Consider the following 24,217-nt stretch of genomic DNA (forward strand, 5'->3'; position numbering starts at 1 on the left):
ACCGACTCAATACCCAGGTACTCCTTTACACCATGTTTTAGCAGGTGGCTCGCATATTCTCCACTTATCATCCTGGTGACCTCAACATTCATACGAACAGCCAATCCGAGATCCTGGTCATTTAGTTGTAGGACTTTCTCTTTTCCAGTGACCTTCTCCTCCATCCTACCTCAGTCATCCCTCTTTATGACTATATACTGGGTCTTGACATCAAAAAGAAATATATCCAAAATATCATTCTACATTCTGGTCACAACACTTCCAACTTCTGTGTTCCATGACTCACTAAGACTATTCTTCTAGCTAATCAGAACTCCAATCTATTTACCCATCTAGTTTCTCTCCTTCCATCAACTTTCTCCACCTTTCATATCTTTCTATATTCAGCAAAATGTTATGGCCCATCATTTCAAAAACACTCTTTCCAGTACCCTAAATTCCCATGACCATCTGTATTTTGATTGTACCTGTTGATCAAAATTCCACCTATTTGCTTTGTCAGTGTCTATTTTTTTTAATTTGTTTAATGTTTTTTCTAAACTTATTTTTTAGAGAGAGAGAGAGAGCAAGCAGGGGTGGGGCAGAGAGAGAGGGGCACAAAATCCAAAGTAGGCTCCAGGCTCTGAGCTGTCAGCACAGAGCCAGACCCAGGGCTCGAACCCACAAACCGTGAGATCATGACCTGAACCAAAGTTGGATACTTAACCAACTGAGCCACCCAGTATCTATTTGAAAAATTCACTCATCTTCCCAAAACAAAAACAATAGCCCACCTATATCTGAAACAACCTTCTTGCTGTTGCCGTAGGAATGGTTGGTGTCTCTCCTATCCAAACCAATCCTTATCTCCTCCTCTGCTTCATATAAACCTTACACTCCCAAAGATTCATTTTCTCTTCTGGATACCTAAGCTTTAGCTCTCAACTATATTCTTTCAATTTTTATTTAAACATTCTCAAGTCTTTCTTATCTGAAAAACAAAACCCAAACAGGCAAATGTCTTAATTTCATTGTATCTCCAGCTCCATCCCATTTTCTTCCTTACCTTCTCACAGCCAAACTTACTGAAAGGCTTACCAACACTTTGTTAAAACATTACTAAGTCCAGTGAGCATGTTCACATGTCTTGTTGCTGGATCTTCCACTAGCATTTGACATGGCCCATCACTCTCTTCTAGAATATTCTCCTTCCTGGGCATCTGGACACTACTCTCTGCTAGTTTCTAACCTGTTTCTCTGATCACTCCTTTTAAGGTCTTAAAATGAGACAGAAGAAATTGTTTTAGGGATGCCTGGGTGGCTTAGTAGGTTGGGTGTCTGACTCTTGATTTGGCTCAGGTCATGATCTCGTGGTTCATGGGATCAAGCTCTGCATCAGGCCTGTGCTGACAGCATGGATCCTGCTTGGGATTCTCTCGCGCACGTGCGCTCTCGCTCTCAAAATAAATAAATAAACTTACAAAAAAGTTTTTAAAAAAGTGTTTTACAAATCTGAGCACGGTAATTAGTATAGATCATTAATATTTTCTTGTTAATCATATAAAAAGAGGAATGCATATGGAGCAAAGTTAGAAGGCAGACTGGAAAAGGAGAGTGATGGTTTTATTGAAATGGTATGATATAGATGTTATCTTTTGTCTTTCTCAAATTTTCTTTATAGTCTAACAGTGTTTTGTACTATATATTTTTACTTAAGTGTAATTAACAGGCATTAGTAGTGTTTTCACAATAAATATAAATCAAATATATTTTTTAGAAAAAATTTATAATAGCTGTTCTAAGAATGTATGTTGGAGATAAAATGGTAAAGTAGGTGTGGCCATAAGAAGAAACGAGAACAATGCTCTTCTCCTTCAAGGAAGAAGTTTACTGTACTCACAGGTCCTAGAGGGGGATACCCATGTGCCACGTGGAGCCACAGGGGAAGCAGCAAGTGTTGATGGCACCTGGTGGCAGAAGACAGGAAAGAGGGGAAAGGCCGGGTTTAGGACTGTCCAGTTTGAATAATGCCAATGGGCCCTGGGCTGCAGGGGTGCTCTCTAGTTGCCTGTACCTGGCCCTGGGATGATTTAGGGCAGAGGAAACACTGGCTTGTTGTGTGCTAGTTTGAGAAGGACAACAAGAGCCACACACTAGAGATTGGTTGGCTTGCATATAAGGGATGTGCTGAGCCCTTTGCTCTGTGTCTCTAAGGAGTAGCCCTGGGGGGAGCAGGCTCTCCTACTGACAAGTTTTTAAGATGTCAAAACACAAAATACCAATTTTTTTTTTTTAAAGCATGATTAATACACCACCTTCCAGGGTCACCTGGGTGGCTCAGTTGGTGAAGCATTCGCCTTTTGATTTCGGCTCAGGTCATGATCTCATGGTTCGTGAGTTCGAGCCCCACATCAGGTTCCACACTGACAGTGCAGAGCCTGCTTGGGATTCTCTCCCCCTCTCTCTGCTTCTCTCCCTCTCTCTCTCAAAATAAATAAATAAACTTAAAAAAAAAACACAACACCCTCCAGGAAACTTCACTACTCTTTCAGATGTTGACCCCGTATTTTCCATCACATATGAGAAGGAAGGATAATCCTTAGTTACAAGGCAGACAGACACTGCATGAACCAATCATATTACCTCACAGCTGCAGCCGTTGCATGCCCAGATCAAAGACTATGGACAGTATTACTTAGATAGAATGCCCTCTATATTTAAAAGAATAGCATTACCCAAAGCAAACAAAGTAAACCAGTAAAGCAAAAGCTTTTGCAGGGTGTGGGCACTAACTGCGCTTCTCATAGGGACCAGCCGGCTTGACAAGTTTTTGTTTATAAACCCTAGGAGAATGCAAAAGGAAGTAATTGCTAGTGGGATGGGAGAAGGAACAGCTCTTGGATTTCACCAGCATTTAGGAGAAAAGAGGGAGAATGGTGACTCAGTTGACATTGTGATAAAGGATTGTCATGGTAAGGAGCTCAGGTTTTGGTCTCAAATGGACTTGGATTCAAATCCTGCATTGGCCACTCATTGGCTTCTTTGGACAAGTCAATTAATAATAATAAATAACCTTTACAAAGCTCTAATGATATGTCAGGCACTGTTGTAAATGCTTTATATGTATTAATTTATTTAACCCCCTCAACTATCTTATGTGGTAGGTACTATAATTTCCTCCATTTTATGAATGCATAAACTGAGGCACAGAGTAATTAAGTTAGTTGCCCAAGATCAACACACATGTATTAAGCGAAGGAGCTGTTTCCAAAAGAGCTGGCCATGTATCTCATGTCCTTCTAGTCAATAACTTTTCCCACTTGAGTTAAGCAGTGCTGGTTTCTGAGCTCTAAGTGATACAACAGTTTACAAGGGTTTTTATGAATGTTGTCACACACGTATGAATTTTGTGCCAAATAGATTGTAGATATCATTTATACTCTAGGATTATAAGGAAGATTGTGAAATGAAGAAAATATAGTTAATTGAGAAAGTATGAAACTTCTTTGGAGGGGCACCTGGGTGGCTCAGAGGGTTAAGCATCTGACTCTTGATTTCGACTCAGGTCATGATCTCATGGTTTGTGAGTCTGAGCCCTGTGTTAGGCTCCACACTGTCAGTGCGGACCCTGCTTGGAATTTTCTTTTTCTCTTTCCCCTGCTCCCCAAAATAAATAAATAAGCTTAAAAAAAATCAAAAACAAGAAACCTCATTGGGAATTAGTATATGAATTTTTTAAAACAATCTCAAACTTGGGGCACCTGAGTGGCTCAGTTGGTTAGGTGACTGACTCTTGATTCACCTCAGGTTCTCATGGTTCATGAGTTTGAGCCCCTCATCAGGCTCTGTACTGACAGTGTAGAGCCTGCCTGTGATTCTCTGTCTCATTCTCTCTCTGCCTCCCTCTCTCTCTCTCTCTCTCAAAAATAAATAAACATTTTTAAAAATATATACTTCCTTTAAAAATAATAAATAAATAAAACAACCTCAAACTTACAAACAGGTTATAAATACGGCTCTGATAGGTGTTTTTGTTTTTTGGGTTTTGTTTGTGCTGAACCATTTGAGACTAAATGCTGACTAACTGTTACCTCATCACCTTCAAATACTTTAGCGTGTATTTCCTACAAGGGATTTCTTCGTAATACAACCATCAAAATAAGAAAATTAACATGATAGAATACCATTGTTCAATCCTCAGCCAACTCATCAAGTGTCGCGGGTTTGTCCAATAATGTCCTTTGCAGTGAAGAGATCTTTGCATTTAAGTTGTTCTGTCTCTTTAGTCTCTTTCAATCTGGAGCAGTTCTTTGGTCTTTCCTCAACTTTCTTGTCCTTGACACTTTTGAAGGTTGAAGGCCAGTTATTTTGCGCCATATTCTTCCATTTGGGTTTAGCAGAGGTTTCTTCGCAATTAGATTCAGGTTATGCATCTTTGGCAGAAAAATCAAACATCAACGATGCTGTGTTCTCATTACATCCAGTCAGGTGGCACATGATTGTGATTTGTCCCTTTGCTAATGGTGTTCGCTTTGCTCAATTGATTAAGGTAACGTCTGCCAATCTTCACATCTGTATACTTACTCTTTTTCCTTTTACTTATTAGGTATTTTGTAAAAAGGTACTTTGAAACTAGGTAAATGTCCTATTCCTATCACACTTTCAATTTCTTTATTTTTCTCTTATTCAGTGGGTTATAATTTATTACTCTATCTATCTATCTATCTTTAATTGAGATGCAATTCACCTACCATAAAATTCGCTCCTTTAAAAAAAAAATTCACCCTTTTAAAGTGTACAATTCAAGGGTGCCCTGGTGGCTCAGTTGGTTGAACATCCGACTCTTGATCTCGGCTCAGGTTATGATCTCACAGTCTGTGGGATGGAGCCCCGTGTTGGGATCTACATTGACAACACAGAGCCTCCTTGGGATTCTCTCTCTCCCTTTCTCTCTGCCCCTCCCAACTTTTCCTTTCTTTCTCTCTCTAAATAAATAAATAAATAAACTTAAAAAAATACAGTATACAATTTAGCAGGTTTTAGTATATTCTTAAAGTTGTATGACCATCACCACTATCTAATTCTAGAACAATTTCATCATCCCGAAAACAAATGCATTAACATCCATTCTTTCCTCTCCCTAGCCACTGACGACCACTAATTTGCTTTCTGTCTCTGGGCATTTGCCTATGCTGACCCTTTTATACAAATAGAATCATAAAATACGTGGCTGGCTTCTTTCACTTAGCATAAAGTTTTCCAGGTCCATCCATATTGTGGTGTGTGTCAGTACTTTATTTTTTTTTTTTATAACTTGTTTTATTTTTTATTTTTTTAGATTTACATCTAAATTAGTTAGCATATAGTGCAACAATGATTTCAGGAGTAGATTCCTTAGTGTCCCTTACCAATTTAGCCCATCGCCCCTCCCACAACCCCTCCAGTAACCCTCTGTTCTCCATATTTTTGAGTCTCTTCTGTTTTGCCCCCTCCCTGTTTTTATATTATTTTTGTGTCCCTTCCCTTATGTTCATCTGTTTTGTCTCTTAAAGTCCTCATATGAGGGAAGTCATATGATTTTTGTCTTTCTCTGACTGACTAATTTCACTTAGCATAATACCCTCCAGTTCCATCCATGTAGTTGCAGATGGCAAAATTTCACTCTTTTTGATTGCCGAGTAATACTCCATTGTATATATATACCACATCTTCTTTATCCATTCATCCATCAATGGACATTTGGGCTCTTTCCATACTTTGGCTATTGTTGATAGTACTGCTATAAACATGGGGGTGCATGTGTCCCTTCGAAACAGCACACCTGTATCTCTTGGATAAATACCTAGTAGTGCAATTGCTGGGTCGTAGGGTAGTTGTATTTTTAGTTTTTTGAGAACCTCCATAATGTTTTCCAGAGTGGCTGCACCAGCCTGCATTCCCAAGTACTTTATTTTTTTTTAATTGGCAATTAATATTCCTGTATAAGTAACACATATATAATGGGGCACCTGGCTGGTTCAGTTGATGGAGTGTGCGACTCTTGATCTCAGCATTGTTGAGTTCAAGACCCACATTGGATGTAGAGATGCCTTTAAAAAATAAATTAAAATGTATAGTATATAGTATACATACATCACATTTTGTTTATTCATTTATCAAATGATAGACATTTGTGTTGTTTCTATTTTGGGCTATCATGAGTAATGCAACTATGAACATTCAGGTACAAGTTTTTGTGTGGCTATATGTTTTTAATTCTCTTGGGCATATACCTAGAGGTGGAATTTGGGGGTCATATGGTAACTCTATGTTTAACTTTTTGAGGAAATGCCAAACTGTTTTCCAAAGTGGCTGCACCATTTCACATTCCCACCAACAGCACATGAAGGTTTCAATTTCTCTGCACTCTTGCCAACAGTTGTTATTATCTATTTTTTTTTTTATTATAGTTGACCCTTGAACATTAGGGACAGTGACCCCCCACACACAGTTGAAAATCTGCACATAATTTTTGGCTCCACGAAAGCATAACTACTCATAGCCTACTATTGACTGGAAGCCTTACTGATAACATAGTTACTTAATACATATTCTGTATGTTATATATACACTGCATTCTTACAATAAAGTAAACTGGAGAAAAGAAAATGTTATTAAGAAAATCATCAGAAAGAGAAAATAGGAGCTCCTGGCTAACTCAGTTGGTAAAGCATGGGACTCTTGATCTCAGGGTCGCAAGTTCAAGCCCCACGATGGGTGTAGAGCTTATGTTTAAAAAAAGAAGAAGAGGGTGGCTCATTCGGTTGAACTTCCAACTTCGGCTCAGGTCATGATCTCATGGTTCATGGGTTCGAGCCCCGCATCAGGCTATGTGCTGATAGCTCAGAGCCTGGAGCCTGCTTCGGATTCTGTGTCTCCCTTTCTCTCTGCTCCTCCCCTGCTCATGCTCTGTCTTTCTCTATCTCTCAAAAATAAATAAACATAAACAAAAAATTTAAAAAAGATAAAGAAGAAAGAGAAAATACATATGTGGTACTCTACTGTATTTGTGGAAAAAAAATCCATGTATAAGTGGACTCATGCAGTTCAAACCTGTGTTGTTCAGGGTCAATTGTGTAGCCATCTTAGTGGGTGTGAAGTGATAGTTCCTCGTGGTTTTTATTTACATTATTTTTATTTTATTTATTTAATTTACATTATTTTATTTATTTATATTTAATTACATTACATTTCCTTACTGATTGGTGATGTTGAGTATCTCTTTGCCCTGATAAACTCAAACAGGCTCTTTCTGATCTTTCAGGTCTCAGAGTAGATGTCATCCCCTCATAAGGGCCTTCCCTAAGTCTTCACTGCAGTGATAGGATCCTTCTATAGAAGTTTCTAGTTCTTTCCCCTCTCTGCATGTTAGGTAAGATGGTACTTTCCTGCCCCCCTTGACACTGGGTGTGGCTATATAACTTAATTTGACCAATGAAAGGTGAACAGAAGGGAAATGTGTCATTTCTGGGCAAAGGATCTAAGAAGCAGTTCACTTGTTGCCATAATCCCCTTCTTGCTGCTTCAGTAATGATCAAATTTCACATTGAGGTGAAGCCTGGGCCTATGAGTAATTATAATAAGCAGACTTTGATGAGTTTGGCAGTGCCTCCCAAATTTAAACATAGAGTTAAAACATATGAGCCAAGGGGCACCTGGGTGGCTCAGTCGGTTGAGCAACTGACTTCAGCTCAGGTCATGATCTTGCGGTTTGTGAGTTCAAGCCCCACGTCGGGCTCTGTGCTGACAGCTCAGAGCCTGGAGCCTGCTTCGGATTCTGTGTCTCCCTCTCACTCTGCCCCTCCCCCACTCATGCTCTGTCTCAGAAATAAATAAACATCAAAAAATTAAAAAATATAAAAAATAAAACATATGACCCAATAATTTCACTCGTAGTACCCAAGAAATTTAAATAAATATGTCTTCCCCCAAATGGGTTCATGTATGTTCATAGCAACATCATTCATAATAGCCAAAAAAAAAAAAGGAAACAACCTGAATGCCCATCATCTGATAAATGAACAAAATGTGGCATATCCATATAATGGAATATTATTTAGCCACATATAAAAGAATGGAGTACTGTGCATGCTATAACATGGATGCTCCTGGAAAACATGTTACGAGAAAGAAACTAGTCACATATTGTATAATTCCATTTACATAAATTTTCTAGAACAGGCAAATACATGGAGACAAAAAGTAGATTCATGGTTGCCTAGGGCTGAGTGTGTGTGTGTGAAAATTGGGGATGATAGTTAAAGAGTATGGGGCTTCTCTTGGGCTTTCATTTGATGAAAATGTTCTAAAATTGATTTGGTGATGTTGCTTTAAGTGGCTGGGAAACATGGTATATGAATTGTATCTCAATAAAACTTACAAAAATTAGGGTATTGATGTACTTCATAAGGCTATTATGAGAATTAAATCAGTCAATGTGCATAAATCATAGAATAATGTTTAAAACATAAGTGCTCAAAGGGCGCCTGGGTGGCTCAGTTGGTTAAGCATCTGACTTCAGCTCAGGTCATGATCTCACAACTTGTGAGTTCAAGCCCCACATTGGGCTCTGTGCTGACAGCTCAGAGCCTGGAGTCTGCTTTAGATTCTGTGTCTCCTCTTTCTCTGCCCCTTCCCTGCTCACGCTCTCTCTCTCTCTCTCTCTCTCTCTCTTTCAAAAATAAACATTAAAAAAATTAAAAATATATTAAAAAAAACATAAGTGCTCAAGAAGGCTTATATTGTTAATATTTCCTTGAGACACCTGATGCCTTTTCTTTCTTTCTTTCTTTCTTTCTTTCTTTCTTTCTTTCTTTCTTTTCTTCTTTCTTTCTAAATTTTATTTTTAAGTAATCTCTATATCCATCTTGGGGCTCGAACTCACAACCCTGAGATTAAGAGTTGCACATTCCACTAACTGAACAGCCAGGTGCCCCACACCTGATGCCTCTAATCTGATTTCAACAGTCATCTGTTTCTTACAATAAAATGATTTCTAATTAAGACCACAGCCAAAAGCAAAATTGCACCATGACTGTAACTTGTTTTAAGAAAGATTAAGACAGGAGCACCTGGGTGGCTCAGTTAACCGTCCAGCTCTTGATCTCAGCACAGGTCTTGATCTCAGGGTCGTGGGTTCAAGTCCTGCATTGGGCTCTGCACTCGCTGTGAAGCCTACTTTAAAAAAGAAAAAAAAAAAAGATGAAGACATTATAGGGTAGAAACAAAAATGAGACAAGTATAATAAAATCAATACAGTGAATTTGTACAGATGCATATATTTTATTTGAATGCATAGAAGGAAGGGACGATGAATCAATTAGGATTAGATGTGGTTGCATGTGACAACAAAACAAAACAGGGTTTAAACAACACAGAAGATCATTTGGCTTCATTCATAAATGAAGTCTAGGTTGGTAGTTCAAGACCTATATGAGATTTTTGTTCCATAAAGACCTTAGTAACGCGTGCTCCTTCTACCTACTGGTCTGCTATCCTCACCCTCCTGGTCCAAGATGGCAGCTAGCATGGCAGCCATTTTGTCCAAATCTGTTCCCACTTTGGAACCTGTGCACCTATTCTTTCTTCCTAGAAATCTCGCTGAGTGCCTCTTGCCCCATTTTTGGTTCTCAGCTTTGGAACATGGTCACCTCTCCACAGCTGACTATCCTGACCACATGTCCCACTCCCTCTTACCAACCTGCAGTCTTTCCTTCACCTCACTTATCACCTGTCTGTATTGGTTCTATTACCTACTAAAGGTGTGACCTTGGGCAAATTCCTTTATCTCCCTGTGCCTCATTTTCTCTACCTGTAAAATGGGGATATAATAGCACCAACAGGAAGGTTACATGAAGGTTCAAATTCATGAGAATGGCTAACCCTGAACACGGCGAAGGGAACGAGATGGCATTATCCCCAGTGTCTGTTTTTGTTCCAGAACATATGAAGATATTATGTTAGTAAGCTGACTTTAAGTCGGTGCCACTATTTGGTAGTAGAATATTGCTCAATATTAATTATTAACATCCATCTTGACTCCCTGAGAATAAAGTCAGTTAGAAACTCTGTGCTGAATTGGATGGGAAGACTGAGTTCTCCTAAACACAGCTCAAGTTCTGGTGTTGATACCAGGCGCCTCCCTCCCAGAAGGAAAATAAGTCTTTTTTTCCAGCCTGAGCTTCTTAGACTCAGGTTTGGAGAAGAGATAAGGAATTAGATGAAATTGTCTCAGTCAGTTGCATATGTCCGACTCTTGATATTGGCTCAGGTCATGATCCTGCAGCCAGTCGTGGGATTGAGCCCCATGTTGGGAATCTCTCTCTCCCTCTCTCTCTCTGCCTCTCCCCTGCTCACATGCCTTGCCCTTTCTCTCTCTCTCTCTCTCTCTCAAAATAAACATTTTTAAAAATATGTATGTTATTTTTAAAAAAATTTTTTTTAATGTTTATTTATTTTTGAGACAGGGAGAGACAGAGCATGAACAGGGGAGGGTCAGAGAGAGGGAGACACAGAATATGAAGCAGGCTTCAGGCTCTGAGCTGTCAGCACAGAGCCCGACGCGGGGCTCGAACTCACGGACCGCGAGATCATGACCTGAGCCGAAGTCGGCCGCCTAACCGACTGAGCCACCCAGGCGCCCCAAAAATATGTATTTTAGACAAGTGCAGCAAATCTCCAAAGCTCTTGACATCTTTGACCACCAAGCATCTCACATGTGTCTTGCTCATTCTTGGGCAAGGTTGTCAAGGTTTCTACATCTACCCGAATCTTATCACTTGCAAATCACATGGGGGAATTAAGATGTAAAGACAGCCTGGATTTGGCACCATCTAATAACAAAGCTGCAACCCTTGCAGCAGCATTCATGATCCAGGGAGATGCTCAACACTCACGGAATGTAGTCACGTGGTACCAGGATGTAAGTCAATGCTAAACATACTTTGTGCCATGACAAGTCCAAACAGATCCTTGCGGCATGCTGGGAAGGACAAGATCTTATCTGTAGGTGGAAAGAATCATGATTGGGTTGCTAAAGGGAGCTGCATTTTCAGAGAAGTTTTATTTCCTTGGGAACATTGTACTAGCCCTCCTGTGAACACAGGTGTTTCTTTAAAAATCGCCTTAGATCTGATACATCATTTTATCATTTATTTTATTCATATTGTATTTTTCCCTTCAGATTGGAAAGAGTGGCAATACTTTTTTACCCTCTGATTAGTTTTTTAAATGCTTATTTATTTTTAGGAGAGAGACAGAGACAGACCATGAGCAGGAGAGGGGCAGAGAGAGAGGAAGACACAGAATCAGAAGCAGGCTCCAGGCTCTGAGCTGTCCACACAGGGCCTGATGCAGGGTTTGAACTCACAAACTGTGAGATCATGACCTGAGCCGAAGTCAGATGCTTAACCGACTGAGCCACCCAGGCACCCCTTTCCCCTCTGATTAGTTTTAAATACATGGTTAGTGTTTTTAAAAATTAAGTATTAGATGGGGCGCCTGGGTGGCTGAGTCAATTAAGCATCCAACTTTGGCTCAGGTCATGATCTTGTGGTTCCTGAGTTTGAGGCCATGTCTGGCAAAGCCTGGAGCCTGCTTCGGATTCTGTGTCTCCCTCTCTCTCTGCCCCTCCCCCGCTCATGCTCTGTCTCTCTCACTCTCAAAAATGAATAAATGTTAAAAAAAATTTTTTTAAAAATCAAGTATTAGGGAGGAGCGCCTGGGTGCTCAATCCATCTCAGGTGGTGATCTCACGGTTTGTGAGTTCAGTTTGAGCCCCTCTTTGGGCTCTGTGCTGATAGTGCGGAGCCTGCTTGGAAGTCTCTCTCCCTTCCTCTCTCCCAGCCCCTCCCCACTCTCTCTCAAAATAAATAAATAAAGTTAAAAAAAAGCACACATTAGGGAAAATTAAAAGAAGCAACTAAAAATCATCTATAATTTCACCTTCCAGATATAATTGTGGCTAACATTTTAGTGTTATGTACCTCTTGACTGTAACAGAAATTTCCTATTTTCTCAATAGCTGTTATCCACTTTTTCCTTAGCAGTAAAACTCTAGATGTTTAGTTGGGTCTATAGCTGCTCAGAATAAAATCTATATTTGCCAGCCTCTTTGCCCACAGAGTAGGTCCTGGCCATGAGATGGAAGCAGAAGTTGTCTGTATGACTTCCAGGAAGTGTGATTAAGGAGAGAATATGAGTTCTTCTTTCCCTGCCCCTTCCTTCATGTTTGCTGGAATGAGGCCTGATGGCTGGAGTTTCAGCAGCCATTTTGGACAGTGTAGTAGAAGCCATGTGATGATGATGTGGACCAAGAGGATAGAAGGAGTCTGGGTCACCCTATCTGCCCTTTTATCAAAAGAGAAATCAACTTTGAATTTCTTTGATTCAGTACACATTCACCAAGTTTGGCAGTAAATCTAATGTCCACTCTTTTGGGGGGCTCTTTCCCATCTCTTGGAATCACTTAAACAAAACAAAATAATAAGAACCCAGCTTCCCATAATACAATAAAATTGGGGAGGCACCTGGGTCACTCAGTCAATTAAGCGTCCGACTTCGGCTTAGGTCATGATCTTACAGTTCGTGAGTTGGAGCCCTGCCTCTGGCTCACTGCTGTCAGCTCAGAGCCTGCTTTGGATCCTCTGTTCCCCTCTCTCTCTGCCCTTTCCATGCTCATGCTCTGTCTCTGAAAAATTAATAAACATTAAAAAAAAAGGAATAAAGAAAATTGGGATAGGCCCTTTAGTTTTCTGCTCAATGATCACTGCTGATTTGCTCAGAGACTGAGTCCAAAACCACGTCCTGTTAGAGTTAGATGGTACTCCTCTTAGCAACCACTTCCTTTGCACCAAGTCTGTCCAAGCGTGGACTACTCTCAAGAGACTTGCTGCTTCCCAGGGTGCTACAGGAGTGAGAGGTATAGGTCTTAACTATTCAGAAATTCAACACCTTCTGCCCTTCCAGGCTAGCTGCCATGAATATTTGTTATAATAATGGCTGCTCAACATCCTTGGACTCCTTCCCCTTCCAGTGTTGGGGAACATCCCATCTTATCAAGTCATGCTTCTCTAAGACTGAGACTAGATAATGACTTTCTCAGGGTCTCTGCAGCTAGAGTGACCTAGCTAGTCTATCACCTAGACTCTGCCAATCAGAAGCATCAGTGCCAGTCTTCAATAGGAAGCAGAGAGCCACGGTTGGAATCCACTCTAGCCAGCATGGCAGGAGAAACTCTCAGCTTCAGAGGCTGCAGTGGCCTCTGGTCTTATGGGCAGAGGATAAATCACAATGTCTAGAAGCAGCAGTAGTGTCTTGAACAAAGGAGATCTGTGGAGTGATTTGGCCATTGTTTCTGGATATAACCTTCAGGTCTGGAGATTATCAACCTATCTCATCCCTCTAGAGATATCTATAGCTATATAGGGAGATATCTATGTAGATACGGACATAGAGAAAGAGACAGAGGGAGGGCGAGAGAGAGAGAGAGAGAGAGAGAGAGAGAGAGAGAGAGATTGTATGGAATTGGCTCATGCAATTATGGAGCGAGCAAATCCAAAATTTGTAGAGCCAATGTCCCAGTTCAAGTCTGAAGGTTGGGAGTTGCCGTAGAATCAGGAAGTGTTGATTCCAGTTCAAAAAAGGCCATCAGACAGGAAGAATACTTTCTTACTCAGTGAAGAGTCAGTCTTTTATTCTAATCAGGTCTTCGACTGCTTGGATGAGGCTCTCTCACCTTACGGAGGTCAATCTTTTACTCAGCCTAATGATTTAAATGTTAATCTCTCTCTTTTATTTAAAAAAAAATTTTTAATGCTTATTTATTTATTTTGAGAGAAAGAGAGAAAACATGAGTGGGGGAGAGTCAGAGAGAAAGGGAGAGAGAGAATCCCAAGTAGGCTCCACACTGCCAGTGCAGAGCCCGAGGTGGGGCTCGATCCCATGAACCTTATCATGGCCTGAGCTGAAATCAGGAGTCGGATGCTCAACTGACTGAGCCACTCAGGCACCCCTAAATGTTAATCTCATCCAAAAACACACTTAGAGAAACACCCAAGATAATGTCTGACCGACTATCTGGGCATCTTATGGTCCAGTCAAGTTGACATGAAATTAACCATCACACTGCCCCATAAAGAACTCTCTGGGATTGATTTAGTTGTTTGTATTCAACTTAAATAGCCTATACCCCTTTCCTGTGTTAAGGAATCTGTATCTCCACAGAAGCATTCTTCTCAAAACCTTCTTCTCATAACCTTGATGACAAATACCTCTATGGCTTTCACCTCTGGTCTCTTCAATTTCACCTTCCTTGATGGGCCTGAAGTTTAGCTTCCCCTTCTTTCAGTTGGTAAGTCCACAGCAGCAAAAAGCACAAAATCTGATTATTTTCTTAATAGTTCACTCATCAGATTCCATCTTACCATATGTGATGCTTTCTTGGGGTGCCTGGTTGGCTCAGTCAGCAGAGCATGAAGCTCTTGATCTTGAGGTTGTAGGTTTGAGCCCCATGTTGGGTGTAGACATTACTTTTTTAAAAGTCTAAAATAAAAAAGCATTTATAATCTGATTTCTTAAGATATTTTAGATAATTCTTTGTCAGCATACATGAAGCTACATACATTTTAATGGCTACAGTTTTCCATTGTAGGAATGTGACACAATTGAGTCAACTATTTCTTCTGGGTTTTTTCTTTTTCTTTCTTTCTTTCTTTCTGTCTCCCTCCCTCCCTCCCTCTTTCTTTCTTTCTTTCTTTCTTTCTTTCTTTCTTTCTCTCTCTCTCTCTCTCTCTCTCTCTCTCTCTTTCTTTTTCTTTCTTTCTTTCTTTCTTTCTTTCTTTCTTTCTCTCTCTCTCTCTCTCTCTCTCTCTCTCTCTCTCTTTCTTTTTCTTTCTTTCTTTCTTTCTTTCTTTCTTTCTTTCTTTCTTTCTTTCTTCCTTTCTTTCTTTCTTTCTTTCTTTCTTATAGGCTCTGCATCCAGCATAGAGCCTAATGTGGGCTTGAACTCATGACCCTGAGATCAAGACCTGAGCTGAGATTCACAGTTAGGCACTTGGGGCGCCTGAGTGGCTCAGTCAGCTAAGCGTCTGACTTCAGCTCAGGTCATGATCTCGAGGTTTGTGAGTTCAAGCCTCGTGTTAGGCTCTGTGCTGACAGCTCAGAGCCTGGAGCCTGCTTTGGATTCCTTGTCTCCCTCTCTCTCTGCCCCTCCCCTGCTTGTACTCTGTCTCTCTCTCTCTCAGAAATAAATAAACATTAAAAAAATTAAAAAAAAAAAAAAAAGACACTTAACCAACTGAGCCACCCAGGTGCCCCTGAATGATTTCTTTGCTGATACACATTTGGATCATTTACAAATTTTTCACTAGAAACAGTGCTTCGATGTACATATGATTGTGTGTACTTGTCTGGATTACTTTTGGCTTGTATGTCAAAGTTCAGTTATGAGACAGAAACTATAGTAGTTATTTTAGCAGAAAAAGATGAATGTAAAGAATTATTTGGGGTGCCTGGGTGGCTCAGCCGGTTAAGCGTCCGACTTCAGCTCAGGTCATGATCTCGCAGTCTGTGGGTTCAAGCCCCACGTTGGGTTCTGTGCTGACAGCTCAGAGCCTGGAGCCTGCTTGGGATTCTGTGTCTCCCTCCCTCTCTGTGCCCCGCTCCTGCTCATATTCTGTCTCTCTCTCTATCAAAAATAAACATTAAAAAATATTATTCAAGGCTCCAAATAACCACAGCAATATTGAGAAAGAACAAAGTTGGAGGCATCATGCTTCCTGATTTTAAACTATGTCACAAAGTATGGTGTGGCATAAAAACAGACACATAGCTCAATGGAACAGAAAGCCCAGAGATAAATCCAGATGTATGTGATCAATTAATGTACAGCAAAGGAGCCAAGGATATACAATGGGGAATCAACAGTCTCTTCAATAAATAATGTTGGGAAAACAGGACAACCACATACAAAAAAATGAAACTGGACCACTATCTTATGCCATACACAAAAATTAACTCACAATGAATTAAAGACTTGAATGGTTAAGACCTGAAACCATAAAACTCCTAAAAGAAAACACAACCAGTAAGCTCCTTGACATTGGTCTTGGTGATGATTTTTTGGATTTGATGCTAAAAGCCAAGGCAACAAAGGCAAAAAAAAAAAAAAAAAAAAAAAAAAAAAAGTGGGACTACACCAATCTAAAAAGCTTCTGTCCAGGGGCACCTGGGTGCTTTAGTCAGTTAAGTGTCTGACTTCGGCTCAGGTCATGGTCTCACGGTTTATGAGTTCGAGCCCCACATTGGGCTCCCTGCTGTCAGCACAGAGCCCACTTTGAATCCTCTGTCCTCCTCACTCTCTGCCCCTAACCCACTTGTCTGTCTCAAAGCAAATAAACAAAAACTTAGAAAAAAAAAAAAAGCTTCTGCCCAGCTGGGGAAACCACTGACAAAATGAAAAGGCCACTTACTGAATGGGAGAAAATATTTTCAAATTATATATCTGATAAGGAGTTAATATCGAAAATACATAAAGAATTCATATAACTCAATAGCAAAAAACAAAAACAAAAACAAAACCCCCACAAACAGCCTGATTTAAAAACGGGCAGAGGATCTGGATACATATTTTTCCGAAGAAACATACAGATAGCCAACAGATACATGAAATGGCAGTCAACATCACTAATCATCAGGGAAATGCAAATAAAAACCACAATGAGATATCACCTCACACCTCTTAGAATGACTTTAATCAAAAAGACAAGAAATAACAAACATTGGGGAGGGTGTGGAGAAAAGGGAACTCTCATGCACTGTTGGTGGGAATGTAAATTGGTGCAGCTGCTGTGGAAAACAGTGTGGAAGTTCCTCAAAAAATGAAAAGGACTACCATATGATTCAGCAATTCCACTTCTGGGTATTTATCCAAAGGAAATGAAAATGCTAACTTGAAAAGATATCTGTTCCCCCATATTCATAGCAGCATTGTTAACAATAGCCAAGACATAGAATCAATCTAAGTGTCCACCAATGTATAAATGGATAAAAAAATGTGGTATAAAAGAAAACTTAAATAAAGAAAAGAAATGTGGTATATATACACAATGGAATATTATTCAGCCACATTAAAGGAAATTTTGCCATTTGCAACAACATGGATGGACCTTGAGGGCATTATGCTAAGTGAAATAAGTCAGAGAAAGAAAATATCATATGATCTCACTTGTATGTGAAATCTGGGGAAAAAAAAAACACCTTCCCCTCCTCTGCTCACGTGCTTGCATGCTGCTCGTCTGCTTGTGCACACTCTCATGCACTCTTTCTAAAATAAAAAATAAATAAATAATAAAAAATAAGCATCTGGTACCTTGCAGTTTATACAGGTGAGGATTTCAGAAATTGGTGTAGCTACAGGGTTGTGGCTCAGGGTCTCCCAGGAAGTTGTGGTCACAATATCAGCAGGGGCTACAGTCATGTGAAGGCCTGACCGGGGCTGGATGATCTATTTTCAGGATATCTTCCTCACAAGACAGAGGCCTCAGTTTCTTACCGGCTGTTAGCAGGAGGTCTCAATTACTCATTATGTGGGCCTTTGTATAGGCTGCTGGTGTCCTCAACACATGGCAGCTAATTTCTCCCAGAGCAGGTATTTAAGAAATCACTAAGTATAGCCACTAAATTTTTTATAAACTTCAACATCGTCACCACATTCTGTTCTTCAGAAGAAAATCACTGAGTACAGCCTACACTCAAGGGAGGGGATTCAGCTCTCCCTCTTGAAGGTAGGAAATCAAAGAGTTTGTGAACGTATTTAAAAAGTAACTTGGGGGGGCGCCTGGGTGGCTCGGTCGGTTGAGCGTCCGACTTCAGCTCAGGTCATGATCTCACAGACCGTGAGTTCGAGCCCCGCGTCAGGCTCTGGGCTGATGGCTCAGAGCCTGGAGCCTGCTTCCGATTCTGTGTCTCCCTCTCTGTCTGCCCCTCCCCCGTTCATGCTCTGTCTCTCTCTGTCTCAAAAATAAACGTTAAAAAAAAAAAAAAAGTAACTTGGGGCGCCTGGGTGGCTCAGTTGGTTAAGCGGCCGACTTCAGCTCAGGTCACGATCTCGCGGTCCGTGAGTTCGAGCCCCGTCGGGCTCTGGGCTGATGGCTCAAAGCCTGGAGCCTACTTCCGATTCTGTGTCTCCCTCTCTCTCTGCCCCTCCCCCGTTCATGCTCTGTCTCTCTCTGTCTCAAAAATAAATAAAACGTTAAAAAAAAAAATTAAAAAAAAAAAGTAACATACCAGGTGTTAGCAACGTAAAAGGCAAGAAGGAACACTAAGTATTATGGAAGTAGTAATTGCAAGGAACAGCCATGAGCTGGAGGGACAAAGGGAAGAGGCTGGAACCACCAACACTAACAAGTTTCGAGAAGCGGGACCTTTGCAGCAGAGAAGCACTAAGCGGCCGGTGTCTCTGAACCCAGAGAAAGTTCTCACGGGGCTGGGATCCAAAGTCCCCGTGGAGGAGGCATCACGGCTCAGCTTTGCTGGTGCTCTGAGCGGGGTACACTGAAGCTGGTTTCTGTGAGTGTTAAAAAGAACAGTAAAAAACTGCAAACTAGAATCTACTGGAAACTGGAATGATGGGCCATTCTAGGGCGAAGAGGAGCTGTTGGAGTGACACTCGCAGAACAGGAAGCAAATAGAGCAGGTCCTTTCTACCTCCTCCAGCCCTCGTCTCCCCCATGCGCCCCCTACTGGCGGATCCTAACAGGGAGGCTGATAGCAAAGTCCATGTACAGGTTTCCCCCGCTATTCGAAAGTAGAGCCTTCCTACTGTAAGCTGAAATATCTTAAAGTGAAGGAGCAATTACTGTTAATTTATATGGATTTTTGTGAGTGGCCCAGACCCCCAAAAACAACCTCTTAGGCTTTTCTGATACTTTAGGACACATCTTGGTAACAGATGCACAAAATAAATTGAGATAAAAGTACGGATGCTCACAGACACATTTCAAAGCTATGGTGGTTTGGGACGCTTGGGTGGCTCAGTCAGCTGAGTGTCTGATTCTTGATTTAGGCTCAGGTTATGATCACAGGGACATGATCCCAGGGTCACAGGATAGAGCCCCATGTCCGGCTGTGTGCTAAGCATGGAGCCTACTTAAGATTCTCTCTCTCCCTCTTGCCCCTCTCCTGCTCGCATGCACATGCGCGTGTGCTGGCTCTCTCTCTCTCGCTCTCAAAATTAAAAAAAAAAATCACAAAGCTATAGTGGTTTGATGCTAAGATGCCGAGTGTAGTTCCCAGGGAAGGGGCTTGGTGGGGCCACTCAGGCTGTGGCACTGCTTCAGTAACGGCAAAGCTATTTTTGCTTTTTGCCTTTGCTTTGCTTTTTTTTTTTTTTTTTTTTTTTTTAAGCGAACATCCTCTTCTGCTTTCTTTCAGTCAGCACAGCACAGCACTAACACAGGTCTTTCATAAAAGCCAAGTGCTATAACACAAACTTTTGGAAAGCATTCATTTAATAGTAATTGACATTAAGTGCTTCCAAAGGCCAAGTGCTGTTTTAAATCATGTAATCCAAAGCTCTTAAGAGGTGGGGCGCTTGGGTGGCTCAGTTGGGTAAGCGTCTGATTCTTGATTTCAGCTCCAGTCATGATCCCCAGGTTGTGGGATCAAGCCCAGAATCAGGGTCCATGCTGAGCATGGAGCCTGCCTGGGATGCTCTCTCTCTCTCCTTCTACCCATCTCTCCCACTGCTCTCTCTCTCTAAAATAAATTTTAAAAAATTTTTAACTCTTTTTTTTTTTTTTTAATTTTTTTTTTTTTAACGTTTATTTATTTTTGAGACAGAGAGAGACAGAGCATGAGCATGGGAGGGTCAGAGAGAGAGGGAGACACAGAATCTGAAACAGGCTCCAGGCTCTGAGCTGTCAGCACAGAGCCCGACGCGGGGCTCGAACTCACGGAGTGCAAGATCATGACCTGAGCCGAAGTCGGCTGCTCAACCGACTGAGCCACCCAGGCGCCCCAAAAAATTTTAACTCTTAAGAGGTAGGTGTTATTTGGGGCACCAAATAACAGTTGGTTGAGTGTCCGACTCTTGGTTTCAGCTCAGGTCATGATCACACAGTTCGTGAGTTTGAGCCCTGCAGTGGGTCCAGCACTGCTGGTGCAGAGCCTGCTTGCAATTCTCTCTTTCCTTTTCTTTCTGCCCCTCCCCCCAATTGCACTCTCTCTCTCTCTCTCTCTCAAAATTAATAAATAATAAAACTTAAAAAAAAAAAGTAGGTGTTATTCTCTTGCCATTTTACAGACGAGAAAACTGATACACAGAGAAGATAACTTCCCAAAGTCACAGCTAATAAGAGATGGAGCCAGGATTTGAACCTAGAGAGCTAGTGTCACAAGCTGTGAACTCAGTCACTCTGCTAACCTGCCTTGGTAACAAATGTTATCATCTTGCTAGGTGGTAGAATAAAATGTTGAGCAAAAACAGACCCACTCTTGGTCTTCGTGGAGCTGATAATCTAGTGGGAGAGATCACAGATCAGCTCACTACAAATGAAAGTAAAGTTGAACTTGTGTCTGATGCTCCAAAGGATTGCACTGATCATGACAGTGCAATTAAAGAAGGAGGAGGAGGAGGAGGAGGAGGAGGAGATTTGACTTACTTAAGTGTTGGTTGGGAGTGGGAATGGGGCTAGACCAAAGAAGGGCTTATAGGCACCGGAGGAGGACGTTTGTTTTATCCTAAAAAACAATGGAAGTCACTCAAGGATTTTCAGCAGAGCAGTGGGGATGCGAATGGTGAACCAGACTGGATGCAGGGAAGTTGGTTATGAGGTTACTATCCAGGTGAGATAATGGCGATGGTAGAGATGGGGAGACGTAAAGGGAGCTGTAAGATGAATTAATACTGAGAGGATATGAAGATATGGGAGGTTGGAGAGAATACTGAAGGAGAGGGAGAAATCAAGTATGTAAGACTTCTTGAATGGTGTTGTCATCCATTGAACTGGAGAATGGGGGAAGGTCTCACTGGACCAGTATTTAGGCAGTGGAATAAGATAGATCTTGGAAATTGATTGGATATCAGATTCTAAAGGAGACAGAGGACTGAGTTTTCAAAGATATAACCTGAGGGGCACCTGGGTGGCTTAGTTGGTTAAGCCTCCGATTCTTGATTTCAGCTCAGGTCATGATCTCATGGTTCATGAATTCGAGCCCCATGTCAGGCTCTGTGTGGACACTGAGGAGCCTGCTTGGGATTCTCTCTCTCCCTCTCTCTGTCCCTCCCCAGCTGTGCACTCTCTCTAAATAAATAAAATAAAGTCATTTGAGAAAGATATAACTTGACACAGATGCACTATCAAAAGTATTTGCCTCTAGCCACAAGTAGCTATTTAACTTAATTAAAATAAAAATGGAAAATTCCATTCCTCAACTAGCTACATTATAATGTGCTCAACAGCCACATTTGGCTAGTGGCTGCCATATTGGGAAGGACAGATATGACATTTTAATTGCTGCAGAATGTTCCAGTGGACCTGGGTGCCTGGTGGCTCAGTTGGTTAAGCATCTGACTCTTGATCTCAGTTCAGGTCTTGACCTCACGGTAGTGAGTCCAAGCCTCATATGGGCTTTGTGCTGGGCATGGAGCCTACTGAAAGAAAGAAAGGAGAAGAAAGAAAGAAGAAAGAAAGAAAGAAAGAAAGGGAAAGAAAGAAAAAGAACGAACGAACCTGGGTGGCTCAGTAGGTTAAGTGTCTGACTCGGGTCAGGTCATGATCTCACAGTTCGTGAGTTTGAGCCCTGCATTGGGCCCTCTGAGTCTACTTCAGATCGTCTGTCTCCCTGTCTCTGCTCCTTCCCTGCTCTCTCTCACTCTCTAAATAAATAAATAAATTAATTAATTAATTAAGAAAGAAAGTTCTCCAATGGACAGCACTGCTCTACAATTGGCATTATTTGATGTTTTGTAGTAAACAAAGTCCATGTCCATCTTTGCTTTTTTTTTTTTTTTTTTTTTTTTTTTTTTTTCAACGTTTTTTATTTATTTTTGGGACAGAGAGAGACAGAGCATGAATAGGGGAGGGGCAGAGAGAGAGGGAGACACAGAATCGGAAACAGGCTCCAGGCTCCGAGCCATCAGCCCAGAGCCTGACGCGGGGCTCGAACTCACGGACCGCGAGATCGTGACCTGGCTGAAGTCGGACGCTTAACCGACTGCGCCACCCAGGCGCCCCTCCATCTTTGCTTTTAATCCAGTGTGATGTTGTCTTGGGTTTCTAAGAATTCGAGTCAATGCTCTAAACACTGACATCTACCATGTGTTGTGCTGAGCTCTAAGACAGTAAGACTCAAAATATGGACTGTACGTGATGCCCATTTATAATCTGTTTATTACCTACTCAGGACAATACAAGTACAGAAATTGAGAATAAGATTTTAGAAAGTCTTCTAGCAAACTGACATTGCTATAAAATATAAAATTTCATTATATGTCACATAAGTACCAGTCTGCAATGGATTGTTAATTTTTAATTAATTTTTACTCATTTTTTAAATATTTTATTTATTTTTTTAAGTTTACTTATAATTTTGAGAGAGAGAGAGAGAGCAAGAGAGCAATAGGGGCAGAGAGAGAAGGAGAGAGAATCTCAAGCAGGCTCTGCACTGTCAGCACAGAGCCTGATGTGGGGCTTGAAGTCATGAACCATGAGATCATGACCTGCGCCAAAACCAACAGTCGGACAGTTAACCAACTGAGCCCCCCAGGTACCCCTTTAAGATTTTATTTTTAAGTAATCTCTATACTCAACATGGAGTTCAAACTCACAACCCTGAGATCAAGAGTCTCACGCTCTACCACTGAACCAGCCAGGCACCCCTGGATTGGACATTTAAAATGTTGGTCCTTTGTTACAGATGGCGAACTTGCAGTAGTGCTCCAAGGTACAAGGATGAGTTGGACATGGTTCCCCCCTCAGGTAATGAGGAAGGAGCCAGAGCTGATGTGAGGTCTAGTTGAGTTGAGCAAACGTTGGCGTACAGACTTGATATACATCTAAAAATGATTCAAAAACACATAAGGACACTCATCTACTTGTTTATTCACCTGGCATTTACTGAGTGCCTACTATGTACTAAGCACTATACTAAGCACTACAGATACTGCAGTGAACAAAATAGACAAGGCCCTCACCCTGCTGGAGCTCACATCTAATAAGACAGACTGTAAACAAGTTCACCAAGTTAACAAATAAAATGATCTCCAAGAGTGCTAAGTGCTAGGAGGGAAATAAAAAGGATGGGATAGGGCACGACCGTAAGATGGGTGTTGCTGGTATACAGGGTGGCCATTGGACTCTCTATCTGAGCTGAAATCTGAGGATGGGAATGAGGCAGTCACAAATTAATTGAAGGGAACAGCATTCTGGGCAGAGGGAATAGTCAGACAAAGGTCCTCGAGTGGGAATGAGACTGGCTTATATGGGTAATAGGAAGGCCAACGTGGTTGGAGTACAGGAAACAAGGGGGAAAGTAACAGTAGAAGCAGATGGGTTAGGCAAGAGCTAGATCATGTTGCTCAAAAGGAATCAGGATTTTATTCTAAGTGTAATGTAGTGTTCAAGCAGGGGAGCAAGGCAATATGATTTGGGTTTGTAAAAGATCTCTCTGTTGTGTGCAGAATGGACTGAAAAGAGGCAAGAGTAGAATCAGGGAGACCAGTCTGCTGTTGCAGATATCCATTTGAGAGAAGATGGTGACTTGAATGAGATGATGGCGGCAGAAGTGAATAGAAGTGGACAGAAAGTGAATCAGATCAAGCCTCTGCTGTCCATTGCCTGGAATAGGGATTTCACTTGGGATGAGTGCATGAACTTCAGGAGGCCAAAAAGGCCCACGTAACTGTATAAAAAGCTTTATGTCTATGTGCTTATGAGAGGTAGATCTCCCATTAAGATCTATAGGTAAATAACACTCAATGTGGTGTTAGTGGTTCCTCACAAAGCTAAACATTAGAATTATCGTATTACCCAGCAATTTCACTCTTAGATATATACCCAAAAGAAATGAAAACAGAGACTCAAATATACCCTTGTATGTCACTGTTCATTGAAGCAGTATTCACAATAGCCAAAAGGTGGAAGCAACCCAGGTGCCCATCAGCTGATGAATAAACAAAATGTGGTATATACATGCAACA

The 24,217-nt window shown here is 41.3% G+C and overlaps 1 protein-coding gene across 1 annotated transcript in view; it reads right to left on the minus strand.

The window, feature by feature from the left end:
* STAU1 (staufen double-stranded RNA binding protein 1) overlaps positions 1-14,541 on the minus strand; it is an 81,942-nt gene extending 67,401 nt beyond the window's left edge. Inside the window, exon 1 of the mRNA XM_078443974.2 lies at positions 14,442-14,541. The gene's annotated coding sequence lies outside the window, so the exon portion shown is untranslated. The remainder of the gene's footprint in view (positions 1-14,441) is intronic.
* Between the last annotated feature and the right edge of the window lie 9,676 nt (positions 14,542-24,217).

This window comes from Panthera onca, chromosome A3 (assembly GCF_046562875.1).
Source record: "Panthera onca isolate mPanOnc1 chromosome A3, mPanOnc1 haplotype 2, whole genome shotgun sequence".
In the NCBI taxonomy this organism is placed as follows: Eukaryota; Metazoa; Chordata; class Mammalia; order Carnivora; family Felidae; genus Panthera; species Panthera onca.